The sequence below is a fragment of the Mustela nivalis genome, assembly GCF_964662115.1.
Source record: "Mustela nivalis genome assembly, chromosome: 2".
In the NCBI taxonomy this organism is placed as follows: Eukaryota; Metazoa; Chordata; class Mammalia; order Carnivora; family Mustelidae; genus Mustela; species Mustela nivalis.
This window is the reverse complement of record NC_139021.1, coordinates 10,152,607-10,168,548: the sequence shown is the minus strand read 5'-3', so window position 1 is coordinate 10,168,548 and position 15,942 is coordinate 10,152,607. Positions and strand designations below refer to the sequence as shown.

General features: G+C 38.4%; 1 long non-coding RNA gene across 2 annotated transcripts in view; it reads right to left on the bottom strand.

The window, feature by feature from the left end:
- Positions 1 to 14,848, bottom strand: part of LOC309858800 — a 50,434-nt gene extending 35,586 nt beyond the window's left edge. For both annotated transcript variants that reach the window (XR_014308335.1, XR_014308336.1), the window contains exons 1-2: positions 14,759 to 14,848; positions 7,905 to 8,062 (exon numbers count right to left, since the gene is read on the bottom strand). This is a non-coding gene — a long non-coding RNA (uncharacterized lncRNA). The remainder of the gene's footprint in view (positions 1 to 7,904; positions 8,063 to 14,758) is intronic.
- Between the last annotated feature and the right edge of the window lie 1,094 nt (positions 14,849 to 15,942).

The following is a 15,942-nucleotide window of genomic DNA, read 5'->3' as shown; positions in this document are numbered from 1 at the left end:
TAGGAATAAGTATAACCAAACATGTGAAAGTCTTGTACATGGAAAACTACAGGGTGTTGTTAAAGAAATTAGCGAGGACCTAAACAAAGAAAAAGACACCCTATGTTCAAGGACAGGAAGACTTAATATTATTAAGATGTCAATGCTTAAAGCAACCTACAGACCAACCAACCAAAGCAAACCTACAGATTCAACACAATTCCTACCAAAATTGCAACAACTTTTTTTTTTTTTCAGATATGGAAAAGCCAATTCTCAAATTCACATGGAATTGCAAGAGGCTCTGAGTATCCAAAACAGTCTTGAAAAAGAATGAAGTTGGAGAACTCACATTTCTCAACTTTGAAAATTAATACAAAGCTATAGTAATGACAGTGGTATGGTACTGGCTTAAGGACAGACATACAGACAAATGGAATTGAAAAGAGAGACTAGAAATAAACTCTCTCACATCTATGGTCAAAAAGAGTGCCAAGAGCACAATGTTGCTTTAAAAACTAGACATTCACATCCAAAAGAATGAAGCTGAACCCTTATCTAACACCAATTACAAAACTAAACTCAAAATTAACCAAAGACCTAAACTTAAGAGTTAAATTATCAAACTCTTAGAAAAAAATCATTGGAGAAAATTTTCATGACATTGGATTTGGCAATGATTTTACAGATATGACATCTAAAGCACTGACAACAGGGGTGCCTGTGTGGCTCAGATGGTTAAGCACCTGCCTTTGGCTCAGGTGATGATTGCAGAGTCCTGGAATGCAGCCTGTGTCATGCTCCCTCCTCAGTCAGAGCTGCTTCTCCTTTTCTCTCTGCTCCTCCCCCTACTCATGTTCTCTCTCCCACTCCCACTGTCTCTCTTTCTTTTTAAAAATATTTTATTTATTTATTTGACAGAGAGAGACTCAGCATAAGAGGCAAGACAAGCAGGGAGCCGGATGTGGGGCTTGATCCCAGGACCCTGGGATCATGACCTGAGCTGAAGGCAGACCCTTAACAACTGAACCACCTAAATGCCCCTCCCACTGTCTCTTGAAGGAAATAATAAATAACATCTCAAACACACACACACATACACACACACACACACACAGACAACAAAAGCAAAAACAGATAAATTGGATTTCATGAAAATCAAGAACTTTTATGCATCAAAGTACACATCAAGACAGCAAAAACACAATCTACAGAATGGGAGAAAATATCTGTAAAATAGATATCTGATAAAAAGATTAATATCTACAATATATAAAGAGCTCTTAAAACTCAACAACCACAACCCCCCCCCCCCAATTCAATTCTACTAAAAACTGCAGAAGTAACTTGAATAGTCACTTCTCCAGAGAAGATACACAAAAGGCCAGTACCAAGATGAAAAGATACTTACTATCATTGGTCATTGGAGAAATGAAAGTCAAAACACCAATGAGGTACCACTTTACATTACATCTACTTGGATGGCTAATATGCAAAACAACAACAACAACAACAAAACAAAGCAAAAAACCCAGAAAGTAGGTGAGGACTAGGGTGTGATAAATTGAAATCCTTCTGTGTTGCTGGCAGGAATGTCAAATGATGCAGTTCCTATGAAGAATGGACTGGCTCCTTAAACAAAAAATCAAGGAACTACCAACCCCTCCAAAAAAAATCCCAAAACAACAACAACAAAAAACTATCCTATGACCCAGCAGTAAGAGAATAGAGATATATATTTCAAAAATAAATATAATATGTTAAATATACATAAATTATATATTTTATGTGTAATACTTAAATATATATAATATATATAAAAGACATATATCTTATGGTTAAATGTAAGAGACTCAAGCAGATATCTGCACACCAATGTTCATAGCAAAATTATTCACAGAAGCCAAAGGTGGAAAAACACAAATGAGTATCAACAAAGGAATAGATAAGTAAATTGTGGCTTATACATACCATGGAATATTATTCACCCATAAAAAGGAATGAAATTTTTATATAGGCAATAAGATGGTTGAACTTTGAAAACACTATGCTAAGTAGAATAAACCAGACACAAAAGGCCAAATACTATATGACTGAACTTAAATGAGTTCCCTAAAATAGGTTAATTCATAGAGACTGAAAGTTAAATAGAGGTCCAGGAGGGAAGGGAAATGTGGAATTACTTCAGTGGGTACAAAGGATCAGTTTGGGAAGATGAAAGGTTTTGGCTTTAGGTGATGATAGTCACACAACATTATAAATGTACTTAAAACCACCATAATGTATGTTCACAAACATAATGTATGTTACAGTGATAAATATTATGCTTTGTATATTTTATCACAATAAAAAAGTGGAGAATCACCTCCAGAGAAAGAATGCCATGCCATTATTAGCCTAGCCTTGGGTTCTATGCCATCTCCTTGGCTAGAAGGAGGGGTTGCTATCTGGGGGCTAAGGTTTTTTTCTAATTTTTTTTTAACTTTTTATTTTTTATAAACATATATTTTTATCCCCAGGGGTACAGGTCTGTGAATCACCAGGTTTACACACTTCACAGCACTCACCAAAGCACATACCCTCCCCAATGTCCATAATCCCACCCCCTTCTCCCAAACCCCCTCCCCCCAGCAACCCTCAGTTTGTTTTGTGAGATTAAGAGTCACTTATGGTTTGTCTCCCTCCCAATCCCATCTTGTTTCATTTATTCTTCTCCTACCCACTTAAGCCTCCATGTTGCATCACCACTTCCTCATATCAGGGAGATCATATGATAGTTGTCTTTCTCTGCTTGACTTATGTTGCTAAGCATGATACGCTCTAGTTCCATCCATGTTGTCGCAAATGGCAAGATTTCATTTCTTTTGATGGCTGCATAGTATTCCATTGTGTATATATACCACATCTTCTTGATCCATTCATCTGTGGATGGACATCTAGGTTCTTTCCATAGTTTGGCTATTGTGGACATTGCTGCTATAAACATTCGGGTGCATGTGCCCCTTTGGATCACTACATTTGTATCTTTAGGGTAAATACCCAATAGTGCAATTGCTGGGTCATAGGGCAGTTCTATTTTCAACATTCTGAGGAACCTCCATGCTGTTTTCCAGAGTGGCTGCACCAGCTTGCATTCCCACCAACAGTGTAGGAGGGTTCCCCTTTCTCCACATCCTCGCCAGCATCTGTCATATCCTGACTTGTTGATTTTAGCCATTCTGACTGGTGTGAGGTGATATCTCATTGTGGTTTTGATTTGTATTTCCCTGATGCCGAGTGATATGGAGCACTTTTTCATGTGTCTGTTGGCCATCTGGATGTCTTCTTTGCAGAAATGTCTGTTCATGTCCTCTGCCCATTTCTTGATTGGATTATTTGTTCTTTGGGTGTTGAGTTTGCTAAGTTCTTTATAGATTCTGGACACTAGTCCTTTATCTGATATGTCGTTTGCAAATATCTTCTCCCATTCTGTCAGTTGTCTTTTGATTTTGTTAACGGTTTCCTTTGCTGTGCAAAAGCTTTTGATCTTGATGAAATCCCAATAGTTCATTTTTTCCCTTGCTTCCCTTGCCTTTTGCGTTGTTCCTAGGAAGATGTTGCTGCGGCAGAGGTCGAAGAGGTTGCTGCCTGTGTTCTCCTCAAGGATTTTGATGGATTCCTTTCGCACATTGAGGTCCTTCATCCATTTTGAGTCTATTTTTGTGTGTGGTGTAAGGAAATGGTCCAATTTCATTTTTCTACATGTGGCTGTCCAATTTTCTCTGGGGGCTAAGGTTTAGGGGAAAAAAAGAAAAGAAACTTGGTAGTTGACCCCAGCTGGACTGCTACAAAGGGGAAGGACTGTCTCCCTGAAGGAGAATCAGGAAGGAACCGAGAAAGCTGAAGCAAATCATATTCACTGCAGAGTTATAAGAAGGGAGTCTAACTCTCTGTATCCACAAATTATTAATCTGCCAGATTCTCATCTCTATGACGAAAGAGTGATTCCACTGGTTCTGGTGAATGTAATTTGTATCTGCTTCTCTTAAGATTCCATTAATTCTTGGCTACTTAATGCATACCTCAATTAAGTAATTTAGAATCAAAAACTTCTTGTAGAAAGGATCAAAAACTTCTGTTTCCCCAGAGAGATTTATGAATAATTGTACTAGAATAGCTTTATTTGAAATGGATAATATCAGCATACCTCAAGCCCCATAATACCTCTATTATCTTAAACTTCACCAAATCACTTGTCTGTGTGACCACCTGGTCCTTGGAGCTATTTAAATGGAAACTGGGGCTCTGATGAGCTGCCAAGCATGTGCAAGACAGGTTAGTTTAGTCAATTTTGATTCCAAGAGAAGACTGCTATGACCATCCCAGCTTCAGATACCTGATGAGGTTGGCAATGACCATCCTAGCTTCAGATACCTGATGGGGTTGGCATTCCTGGAGGGAAGCCTGTGCCTTCAAAGCACTGAAGGAGGAAGGGAGGCAAGCCGAAATCCATCCCAGAGTCATATCAGATTCTGCCTCTTTCTGTGACACTTCCAGATCTCCTCTTAGCTCTTTCCCTCCCTTATTTCTCTTCATAGCTCTTATTACTGCCTGATGCATTATGTATTTATTGGTCTACTGTCTGCTTCCTCACTTAGAATGTGTCTAGAATGAGGCAAGGAGCTTTGTTTTCTTCACTGCTCTACTCAGAGCACCTAACCCAGTGTGGGCACATTTTCACTAGCACGAAGTAGGCGGGCTATAAATATTGGGTGGAAGAATAAAAGCACAATTCTAATTCTTCAAGGTCAACTTTTTAAAACTTCCTCCAGCATCTCCCTTTCTCACAAAACCAAAATTATGTCTGAGTCAGAGGGCTGCATCCAGCACCATCTATTGCCTTCTGTCACAGCAAAGAAACGGATACCACAACAAAAATACAACTGTTCACTTGCTTGTCTCCCTGTCGGATGGATGCTCACTCTTCAAATATAGGGATGGTACAAACCGCTTGGTGAACCTTCATGAAATTAATGAAGTAAAGCGTGATTTAGGAAGTGAACTTTAACCCAGAGCGAGCCCTAACAAATGAATTTTTAAGGAAGAATATAATCCTTTCCTTCTCTTCCTATTGGCCAAATTCAAGAAAGTATTTTGGTTCTGATTTGCTGTCCCAGTTATTTAAGCTTCTTGCTTCTAGCAGAGAATATCTAGATTAAAAGATAAAGGTTGAGATAAAGGTGGATTGTAGAATGCTAAAAATATCTGTGATTGTCTTTTTGAACAGTGCCAGTATAGTAGGATCTAAATTAATCCTGGATTACTATTATTTTATGGTCAATCATATGAGAGATAAAACAAAGGCCATATTAGAATTTTTGATCTTTATAAATTGGCTCCCAATGTTCAAGTTCAAGAATATATGAATTTTAAAAAATCCAAGCACATTTAAAAAAAATATAATTTGAGGAAGATAATTTTTTCTAATTATCATAGAAATACATGACTTTAGAACTTAGAATATAGGGAAAGTAAACATATACATTCATATATATGTCTATATCACCAGATACATGTGTTTATATATTGATATTTTATATATTATATAACTTGACATATAGTGTTTTCCTCCATCTTATAAAGTATTCTTTAAAATTGCAATCGTTTTTTACTATTTCAACATTTGGATCATTCATTTATTCAGTGTCTTATTGTGGGGCATTTATAAACTGATAGATTTAAAAAATCAACACAAATGTCTAGCTTTCTCTGTATTCCTGTAACGTAACTTTGAAACTTTTGCTATAAAAAGGTCAAGTCTGTTTCCACACCTATCTCCATGACTTGCTGTGACCAATGGCATATGGTGGAAGTGACTGTAGAGGCCCTAAGCCTACACACCTGGAGGCCTTGCCAACCTCTGCTTCCCTCCTTGGAAACCTAACAAATCTGAGCTAAGCTTCTGGTGATGGTTACATGGAAGTACATGAGAAACAGGGACCCAGTTCCCTGACTGCCCAGCTGACAGCCAACCAACACCCAGCAATTGCCCAGCTAATGCCACATAACCATGGATGAATGAGTGAGCAAGCACAGCCAACCAAGAAACCAACACCACCATGAACAATATTAGTGATCATCATTTATTTATATGGCTTGCATTTTGCTTCATTCTGTTTTGTCTTCTGTTGGGAGTAGGGCTATTTTTTCTTATTGTGGTAAATGGACATAGTGTAAAATTTTACCAATTTAACTGTAAAAGTCAGTGACATGAAACATATCCATGATATTCTGCAATGTTCACAGATTACCTAGTCTTAGTAATCTCTCTTCTACTTTCTGTTTCTATAGATTTTCCTGTTCTAGAAACCTTGTGCAAGTATTATAACACAACATTTAGATTTTTGTGTCTTATTCCACTTGGTATAATGTTTTCAAAGTTCATCGATGTAGGATGGGTCAGCACTCCATTCCATTTTTTGGCTGAATTATATTAGATGGCATGTATGCACCACATTTGGTTTATACATGCTTTTGCTGATGGACACCTGGGTTATTTCCAGCTCTTGGATGTTGTGAATAATGCTGCCAGGAACACTGGAACATAAGTATCTGGAGAAGTGCTTGTGTTCAGTTCCTTTGGGTAGCTACCCTAAGTGTGGAATTGTTAAGTCAAGTAGTAAGTCATGTCTAACATTTTAAGGAACTACCAAGCTATTGTCAATAGGAGCTATATCATCTGACATTCTCACCAGCAATTCACAAAGGTTCTAATTTCTCTACATCCTTGCCAATGTTTGTCTTTTTTATTTCCAGGCTTATTAGTAGTAGCTACTCCTCAAACCAGTATTGTACTGTATGTTAACTAACTAGAATTTAAATAAAAGTTTTAAAAAAATAATAAAAAAATATAGGTACATTAACTAAATAGCCATCCTATGAGTATGAAGTAGTATTTCATTGCAGTTCTGATTTGCATTCTCTTAATGACCAATGATGTTGAACATCTTTTTATGGATATTGGCCATTTGTATATTTTCTTTGGAGAAACGCCTGTTCAGTTCTTTGCCTACTTTTCAATTTGGTTGTGTGTCTTTCTGTTATTCAGTTGTAGGAGTCCTTTTTAATGTAAACCTCTCCTACCATATTGTGAACCCAGAAATTGCCAAGCATTTACTACCAGTACTGATGTAGTATTTTGGACAAAGCAGGCTCCCAATGTATATTGGGTAGATTAAATTTATTACCAAAACATAATCTCTGAACCTGAATACCAGATAGGTTGCCATTTTCTTCATTTAAAAAAAATTAAATTAATTTATTTAGAGTCAATGAGCAGGGGGAGGAGAAGAGAGAGAGAGAGAGAGAGAGAGAAAATCTCAGGCAGACTCTGCACTCAATGTGGAGGTCAAAGGGGGACTCAGTCTCACCACCCTGAGATCATGACCCAGGCTGAAATCAGGAGTCAGACACCCAACCCACTGAGACACCCAGGCGCCCCAACGTTTCCTTTTAAACTGTAGTGCATTCAACTCCCTCATGGGGACTATGTGCTTCTAAACCGTGCATAGCTTTGGGCCATGCAGTAAACAATTACTAATCCCTTCAGGGCAGGGGGATTAGAATACCCCATAATTTTAAATTAGTATTCTGATTAAAAGCAAAAAATAAATTAAAAACCTGAAAAATTAAACAGAAGAAAGAAGGAAGAAATTATAAAAAATGAAGATTTTCCATCCATTTATCAAGCAAATATCTGGCATTGGAAGATTTTTTTTTTCAGCAAAGAAAGAGAATGTTTCACTGTAGTCTGTTTTGAGAAAAGGCTAACAACAACAAAAACAAAAACAACAACTCCACTGGTATGCTGGGATTGTGTGGGAACAGAGTGGTGATGGAGAGAAGCCATTGAAATAACCCGCCAGCCCTCTTGTACTGCTCCTTACCTGATTAGCTGAGGTCAGGGAAGCCAAGGATAACAAAGGAAATTAGGTCTTCCCTAGTTCTCATTAAATGCTCCGGGAGTCTGACCGCTGCTGAGCTGAGCACTTCAAGGGCTTGGGAAAAGGAAAGTGCAGCTCCTTATTTCACCACCTTCATTGTGCTGGAGGAAAGAAGAAATAGCTCTGAGACTAAAAACAGTAGAAATGGCATCCAAAGCAGCATACCCCAGTGGCTCTTCCTAAAGGCAGTATAAATAATTAAGCATCTCTACAGTCAAGCCAGTAGGAATCAAGAGAGGAGACTTGCAAAGTGTGGATAGTATTTCGACTCCACTCTGCCCATGTTCCTTAAGGGGAAAGGGAGCTGGGAGCCAGTGGTGAAATCTTGGCACTGGAAAGAACCCTTATTTGTACATTGATTTACTCATTTATTCAGTCATTATTGAGCATTGACCATCAGAGACCAGTCATGATGCTACCAGCGAGGAAGTTCAGTGTTACCTACGCCTACTTCTTTATTTTTTCAATGCAGAACAATCAAAACTGTGAACCCTCAAGGGGGATGCTGTGTGCAAAGTCACACCTGGTTTGTCCAAACCTTGAACTGCAACCTAGTTTCCTGACTCACCCATGAGTATGTTTTAATTACACTTTAACATTTAAAATGTGTTTTTTTCTGGGTACCTAGGTGGCTCTCCATTGGTTAAGGATCTTCCTTTGGCTCAGGTCATGATCTCAAGATCCTGGGATCCAGGCTGTGCTCAGCAGGGAGGCTGCTTTTCCCTTTCCCTCTGCCTGCGGCTCCTCCTGCTTATGCTCTCTCTCTGTCTCGCTGTCAAATAGATAAATAAAACCTTTTTAAAAAATTAAAATGTGGTTTTTCAATGATATCATGAGTGATTTTTATTTTCTTGACCATATTAAGCACTCAAGAAAATAATAACAAAAGAAAGAAACACGTTCCAATACTTCAACTTCTTCTGAGAACAGCTCTATGACCCCAGCTTCTATGTGAAACATTTCCTTTATTTGGCCTCTAGGACCCACTTTTGGATTCACCTCTTAGTTGATTACAGTTTCTTTTCTGTTATCCTTGCCTCATCTTCTCCATCTTGCTGGAGGACTTTGGGTGCTATGGGACTCAGCCCTCTGACCTCTGCCGTCTCTATATAAACCCTAAATTAACCCATCCAATGCTGTGGCTTTAAAGAACATCAATATCCTGATGAAATATTCTTATCAAAACAAGATAAAAACAAAGAGAACTGTATTCCCACTTTCAGTTAATACCTACCTGGTACTTTTATGCCACACATGAAGTAAATATAGGATTATACCTATTTGAAAGCATGGTACAAATTATTATGCTTATTTATAGACAATGAAATGAGAAAACCCAACAGCCATCAAAAAATATGAAAATCAATAAAAAACCAAAAGGTAGTGGCTTTGTAAAAAAAGAAAGAAGGAGAGAAAGAAAGACCCAGTTACCTTCTTACACTATAGCTACAACCAGATAAAAAATTTTATGAGTAAAACCAAATTTTCATAACAAAAACATTGATTTAAACAAGTACATAGAGATTATGCTGAGTGAAATAAGTCAAGCAGAGAGAGTCAATTATCATATGGTTTTACTTATTTGTGGAGCATAACAAATAGCATGGAGGACATGGAGAGTTAGAGAGGAAAAGGGAGTTGGGGGAAATTGGAAGGGGAGGTGAACCATGAGAGACTATGGACTCTGAAAAACAATCTGAGGGGTTTGAAGGGGCGGGAGGTGGGAGGTTGGGGTACCAGGTGGTGGGTATTACAGAGGGCACAGATTGCTTGGAACACTGGGTGTGGTGAAAAAATAATGAATACTGTTATGCTGAAAATAAAAAAATAAGAAATGTATTTAACAAAAAAAATTTAGAATATGTATATGTGGAAATTTTCAAAGAGGAAATATAACTTGAGTAAGTGCCATAGAAACTGTATTTTGGGGCAAAAACCTGAATGTTCATATAATATCAGATCTTTCTAAGTTAATATACCCACTGATTATTTTTCTATAATGAGTCTGTAATTTTCTATAATGAATCTGTAGTTTTCCTATAATAAACTCAGATGTTTTCATAAAGAAAAAAATTTTAAATATTATTAAAGGTACCTGAAACGTTAGTCATCACTTAGTCATACAGCCTATAATTTGACAGAGTAGATAGCTTACAGAAAAATAATATAGAAAATAATTGGGATACAGAAGTATCAGGGATAAATAAAGTCTGGTTTTCAATAACTGTACTTCATACAAAAAAGTCTTCCTCAGATAACCGATTTTGCTTGGGAAGCAGATAATGTGTGACTGTTGATGAATTGAACCGTTTAAATTTCATATACAAATTGCTCTTCTTTGCCATGGTACTAGCCAGGCCATAATGTCAGTCGTGCATCACAAGGGGCCTGCATTTCTCACTCAGATTACATTTCAGCATCTGCAGGGGATGATGCTGTTGCTCTTCCTTATTATTTTCTCATTTTGGAGCCTAGGCTGAATGAGCAGTCCCTCTTTGAAGGATACCATTTTCCTGGAGGACGCAAGCAATAAATGTCTAATGGGAAATGACACTCCCTTCAGGTTGGACTCACAAAGCTACCATCCACTCATATCCATTGTCCAAAGCAGGACAGAAGGCCAAGCCCAACACCAGGGTGTCAGGGATAAATACTCCTACCATGGTGAGGGTGGGCACTACACGTTATGTGTCAACACGAGCAGATGTACAATCCTGCTCCAAGAAAGTGGGGTGATATGGGAGGATTGGGGATAGTAGTGTAACCCCAGGGGATGTTTACTGTCTTGCTGGTAGCATTCCTAAAAGGTCAATTTATTTTTTTTTTAAGATTTTATTTATTTATTTTGACAGAGAGAGATCACAAGTAGGCAGAGAGGCAGGCAGAGAGAGAGAGAGAGGAGGGAGCAGGCTCCCTGCTGAGCAGAGAGCCTGATGCGGGATTCGATCCCAGGACCCTGAGATCATGACCTGAGCCGAAGGCAGTGGCTTAACCCACTGAGCCACCCAGGCACCCAAGAGGTCAATTTTTAAGTAAGTAAATAACGAAGCTTCTCTCTTGTTCAGTCCTCTTCTCCTCAATTCTACCCCTCATCTTTTTGGTCAAAGAACAATTTGCCCTGGAAAGAATTTCTTTACTGAGTGGTTTTTGTTGTTGTTGTTGGTGGTGGTGGTGGTGGCAGTGTTTTGCTTTGCTTTGCTTTGGCTTTGGGTTTTTTTATTTGTTTGTTTCTTTGTTTGTTTTTTACAACCTCAACCCTACAGACATTTATAACTAATGATTTAATAAAGTCAACATGTATGTGTTGAGGACAAAATATGTGCTGGGCATTACGGTAAAGAGGAACTAAATTTTTTTTCATCTTCTCACTTAAAACCACTCGATAAAATGTAAAATCAGTCACACATACAAATGTGACGACATAGACAATCACAGTGGGCCCCTTAGGGCCCCACAAATGCATTTTTCTCCCAAAAGCTAACTAGCTGGAGGGAAAGTTATGTAGAGAGGATTAAAGGGAAAGAAGCAGCAATAGGTTATAAGAGGAACTTTGTAAGGTATGTTCCAGGTGAGCATACCTTATTGATCTTGATTTATTTGGAGTATGTAATCAGAAGAAATTGAGATGAAATCTGATAAAACAGTGAGCTATCCATTGAATCCTTAAGAAAATGGAATTGGCAAAGATATGCAATATGCCTTAAAAAGGATGAACCTTGGATGACTTTGGGGCTCATGGCTTGGATAACTGCCCAGGCAATTCTTTTAGAAACTGGCTATTTGCCCTTGCTATGGCTCTTTCCTTCTTTGGGTCTCAATTTCCACATTTAGAAGATCAGAAAGTTGAATGATTATTAAGGCTTCTTTCAACTCCTTAATGCTTGACTTCCAAATATTTTCCTTACATATTTTAAAGCTCTCTTTCAGCCCCCAGTGGGTTCTGCTCCTCCTCTGGCCCGTTTCGTTAGCACTGAATCTAAACATGTACAGTGCTGTGGCTGGTGTGACATTGGTATCTGCTGAGCACTGACCGCTTCCAGCTTCGTTGGTGGCAATGTGACATATCATTCATCTTGGCCGCAGGAAATAATGAGCCCAGAGTGTTTTCATAATCAGACCCATTCGAAAGCAATTAAATCCTGGTTAAGTGATAAGGCTTTGTATTACTTCTGTCAGGGTTGGGGGCTGTGGGTGAACATATCATGTCTAGTTGCCATAAAGAATGAATAATGGGGAGGGAGATGATAACTGGCAATAGGATATCTAGTCTACTAGGAGTGGAATAAAAGTAGCAGTGAGTACACACACAACGAAGGTGAACAGTGCCGTGTCACAGGAATCATGCAGCTCCATCTTCAGGGAAAATCTTGGGCTGGGAACAATGACGGGACAGGATACCACCTGCCGCAAAGGGACTCTGGAAATGGGTGAAAGGGCCTATCCAGGTGGCTGCCCCACTCCCCGCTGTCAGGGACAAGTGGGTGCCTTTGCCTGCATTATACACCTCTCAAGACACAAAAAGCAGATTCCAAAGAGCTCTAGGTAGTGTTAAATGTTTCTTCAAGGCTACTCCCTCCTAGGACCTTTTCCTGAAGTTCATGTAACCCAAGGATACCCAGAATGTGGTGAAGAAGGGTGAGAGATCAAAGGTCAGTCTGCCTGGCCTTCTCTACCACCCAGAAAGTGTGTGTCATGGGACAGGGGACCTCATCATTCCGTGTCTCCATTTTCTGAATCATAAAATGAGGATAATAATGTAGCTCACCTATCCACGATCTGACCATCTTCAGACCAAAAATGGTACCAGATTTCAAAACATGTTTGGATGTTTGGAAGCTAATATGACACATATGAAATAGTCTGTATAACATAACAGGTATGTAGACATGTTTGTGAGAAAAAGCACCTGTAATTAAAAACATAAATATGTCCACAGGAAAAGCATACGACTATTCACGGCAGGCAAGATAAAGATAAGTGACGAAAGGCTTCATGTCACTTCAGGCCCAGTGTTCATGCTAAAACAAGGAGAAGAAAGCTTATATAAAAATAATTCTCTGTCCAAGCTTGTGGAATACTCAAACTGCAGAGAAAGTACTACAGGCAACTACAGGCATGTACTTCCTACTTCATACAAAGTTTCAGTGAGACCAGTGTGAAGCTCTTAACACAAACTTACTTTAAGTACCTTATTGATATAGCTCTTACAGCTGCTGTTGCTTTATCATTATTTTAGCAATGGGGTTTGGAGAACGTAATGTGTTCCAGGCCCAGAGCTTGCAAATGGCCAACTAGAATTCACATCCACCCTCTTGAACTCCAAAGCTCATCCCCTCTCACACACCACACTGTTTTCCCTGCATAAATCGCCTCACCAGAAAAGGAAGCTCAAGTTCAAGCCCGTGTGGTGAAGATTTAGGTTTCCCTGCTTGGGAGAAGTTAAGAAGTCTGTATCTGTAAAGTGAGAGAATACTTTTGGGCCAGGTGTTTTTATTGATTAATTTAATTGAAAACAGGGGATATATGCACAAAAATCAATCACATTTCTGTGTACTAACAACGAACACTTAGAAACTGAATTTGCAAATACAATATCATTTACACATGCTCCAAAGAATATTCAACACTTAGTACAAACTTAACAAAACATGTACATGTTTTGTTTCTATGCTGGCCATTACAAAATGCTTCTGGGAGTATCAAGACTTACATAAGGAGACATATTGTGTTCGTGAATTGGGAAACTATACATAGTAAAGTCATCAATTCTCCCCCAAATTATCTGTAGGTTGAATGTAATTATGAACAAAGATGTAGTCACTCTGAAAATCATGTGAAAAGGCTCAGGTCTCAGAATAGCTTTAAACAACCTCGACAAAGAATTAAGTTGGCAAGAACCACTCTACTCACTACCAAGGCCAACTATATCACTACAGTAATCAAGACAGTGTAGTTTTGGCAGAGGGATAGACACAATGATCTACAGAAGAGAATAGAGTCCCCAGAAATAAACAACTATTTTCTTAAGAGTTTATTTATTTCTTTATTTATTTGGTGAACATAAGAGTAAGGACTGAGGGGCAGAGAGAGAGAATCTCAAGCAGGCTCCATGCTGAGTGTGGAGCCTGAATCAGGATTCCACATGGGGCTTATGAGATCATGACCTAAGCCAAAATCAAGAGTTGGACACTTAATTGGCTGAGACACCCAGGTGTCCCAACAACAATTTTTTGACAAAGATACAAAAACAATTCAAAGAAAGAAACACAGCCATTTCAAGAAAAGGTGCTGGGACAATTGTGCCTCCATGGATACAACAAGAAAAAAAAATTAATGTAGACTGGCACCTCCCACCTTACAGGAAAATGAGCTCAAAATGTACCACAGAATTAAATGTAAAAACCAAAATTATAAAATTTTTACAATGGAAAAACATAAGGGGAAACTTTGATATTTATGACTAAACAAAGAATTTTCAGACTCAACATCAAAAGCATGACCCACAAAAATAAAGATGGAGAAAATATTTCTTATGAAAATGAAACAAGAGCCTACATGATAAGAAAGGAAACACAATCTGGGAGAAAGTATTTACAAATCACACAACCAAAAAAAGCCTAGGGACTAGAATGTATGACAAATTCTCAAAACTCATCAATAAAAGAAAGCGAACTGTCCAATTAAAACATGGACCCATGATATGAAAATGCAGTTCATGGGGGGGACAAATAAGATATTCACCATTATTAGTCATTAGGAAAATGGAAATTAAAGCACAACATGATATTACTACTCACCTATTAAAATGGACAAAGTTGGACTTCGTGACACCACCGAAGATGCTGAGGGTATGGAGAAACTGGGTCCCTCACAGATGGCTGGTGAGAATGTCAAATGGCATAACCACTCTAGAAAACATTTTTGCATTTTCTTATTAGACTAAACATGCAGCTACTGTATAGCTCAATAACTGAACTCATGGGCATTTATCCCAGAGAAATGAAAATTTATGATCATGGAAAAACCCATCCATGGATGTTTTTAGAAGCTTTGTTCTTAAAAGGCAAGAATGCGGAAACAACCCAGATGTCCTTCAGTGGGCGAATGGTTCAATCAATGGCAGTACCCTGTCCCCTGGAGTACTGCCCAGCAATAAAAGGAATAGACTCCAGATGCAAAAATATGAGTGAATTTTAGGAGCTTGTACCGAGTGAAAGAAAGCCAATCCCAAAAGGTCACAGACTTTATTATTTTTTACACCTGCATGTTAATCTATAATAATCTCAAAATTAAAAGTTTAATTTAAAAATATTGCCTAACATATTATACTCTCCCACACATTTGCCTCTAAACTTCTATACTCTTTAAACTTTATCAATTTATTTTTTTCTTTAATTAAACTTTGCTGATAATAAATGCAAACAGGCAAACAATAGATCAGAAGAAAGTGCTTTATTTTTTTTAATTTATTTTTTATTTTCAGCATAACAGTATTTATTATTTTTACACCACACCCAGTGCTCCATGCAATCCGTGCCCTCTATAATGCCCACCACCTGGTACCCCATCCTCCCACCCCCCCCACCCCTTCAAAACCTTTAGATTGTATTTCAGAGTCCATAGTATCTCATGGTTCACCTCCCCTTCCAATTTCCCCCAACTCCCTTCTCCTCTGTAACTCCCCATGTCCTCCATGCTATTTGTTATGCTCCACAAGAAAGTGCTTTAAAACAGGCCTTCAGTCTTGTAATTCAAGAGTTACTCCTTCACTTCTTTTTTTTTTTTTTTGATTTTTTATAAACGTATATTTTTATCCCCAGGGGTACAGGTCTGTGAATCACCAGGTTTACACACTTCACAGCACTCACCAAAGCACATACCCTCCCCAATGTTCATAATCCCACCCCCTTCTCCCAAACCCCTCCCCCCAGCAACCCTCAGTTTGTTTTGTGAGATTAAGAGTCACTTATGGTTTGTCTCC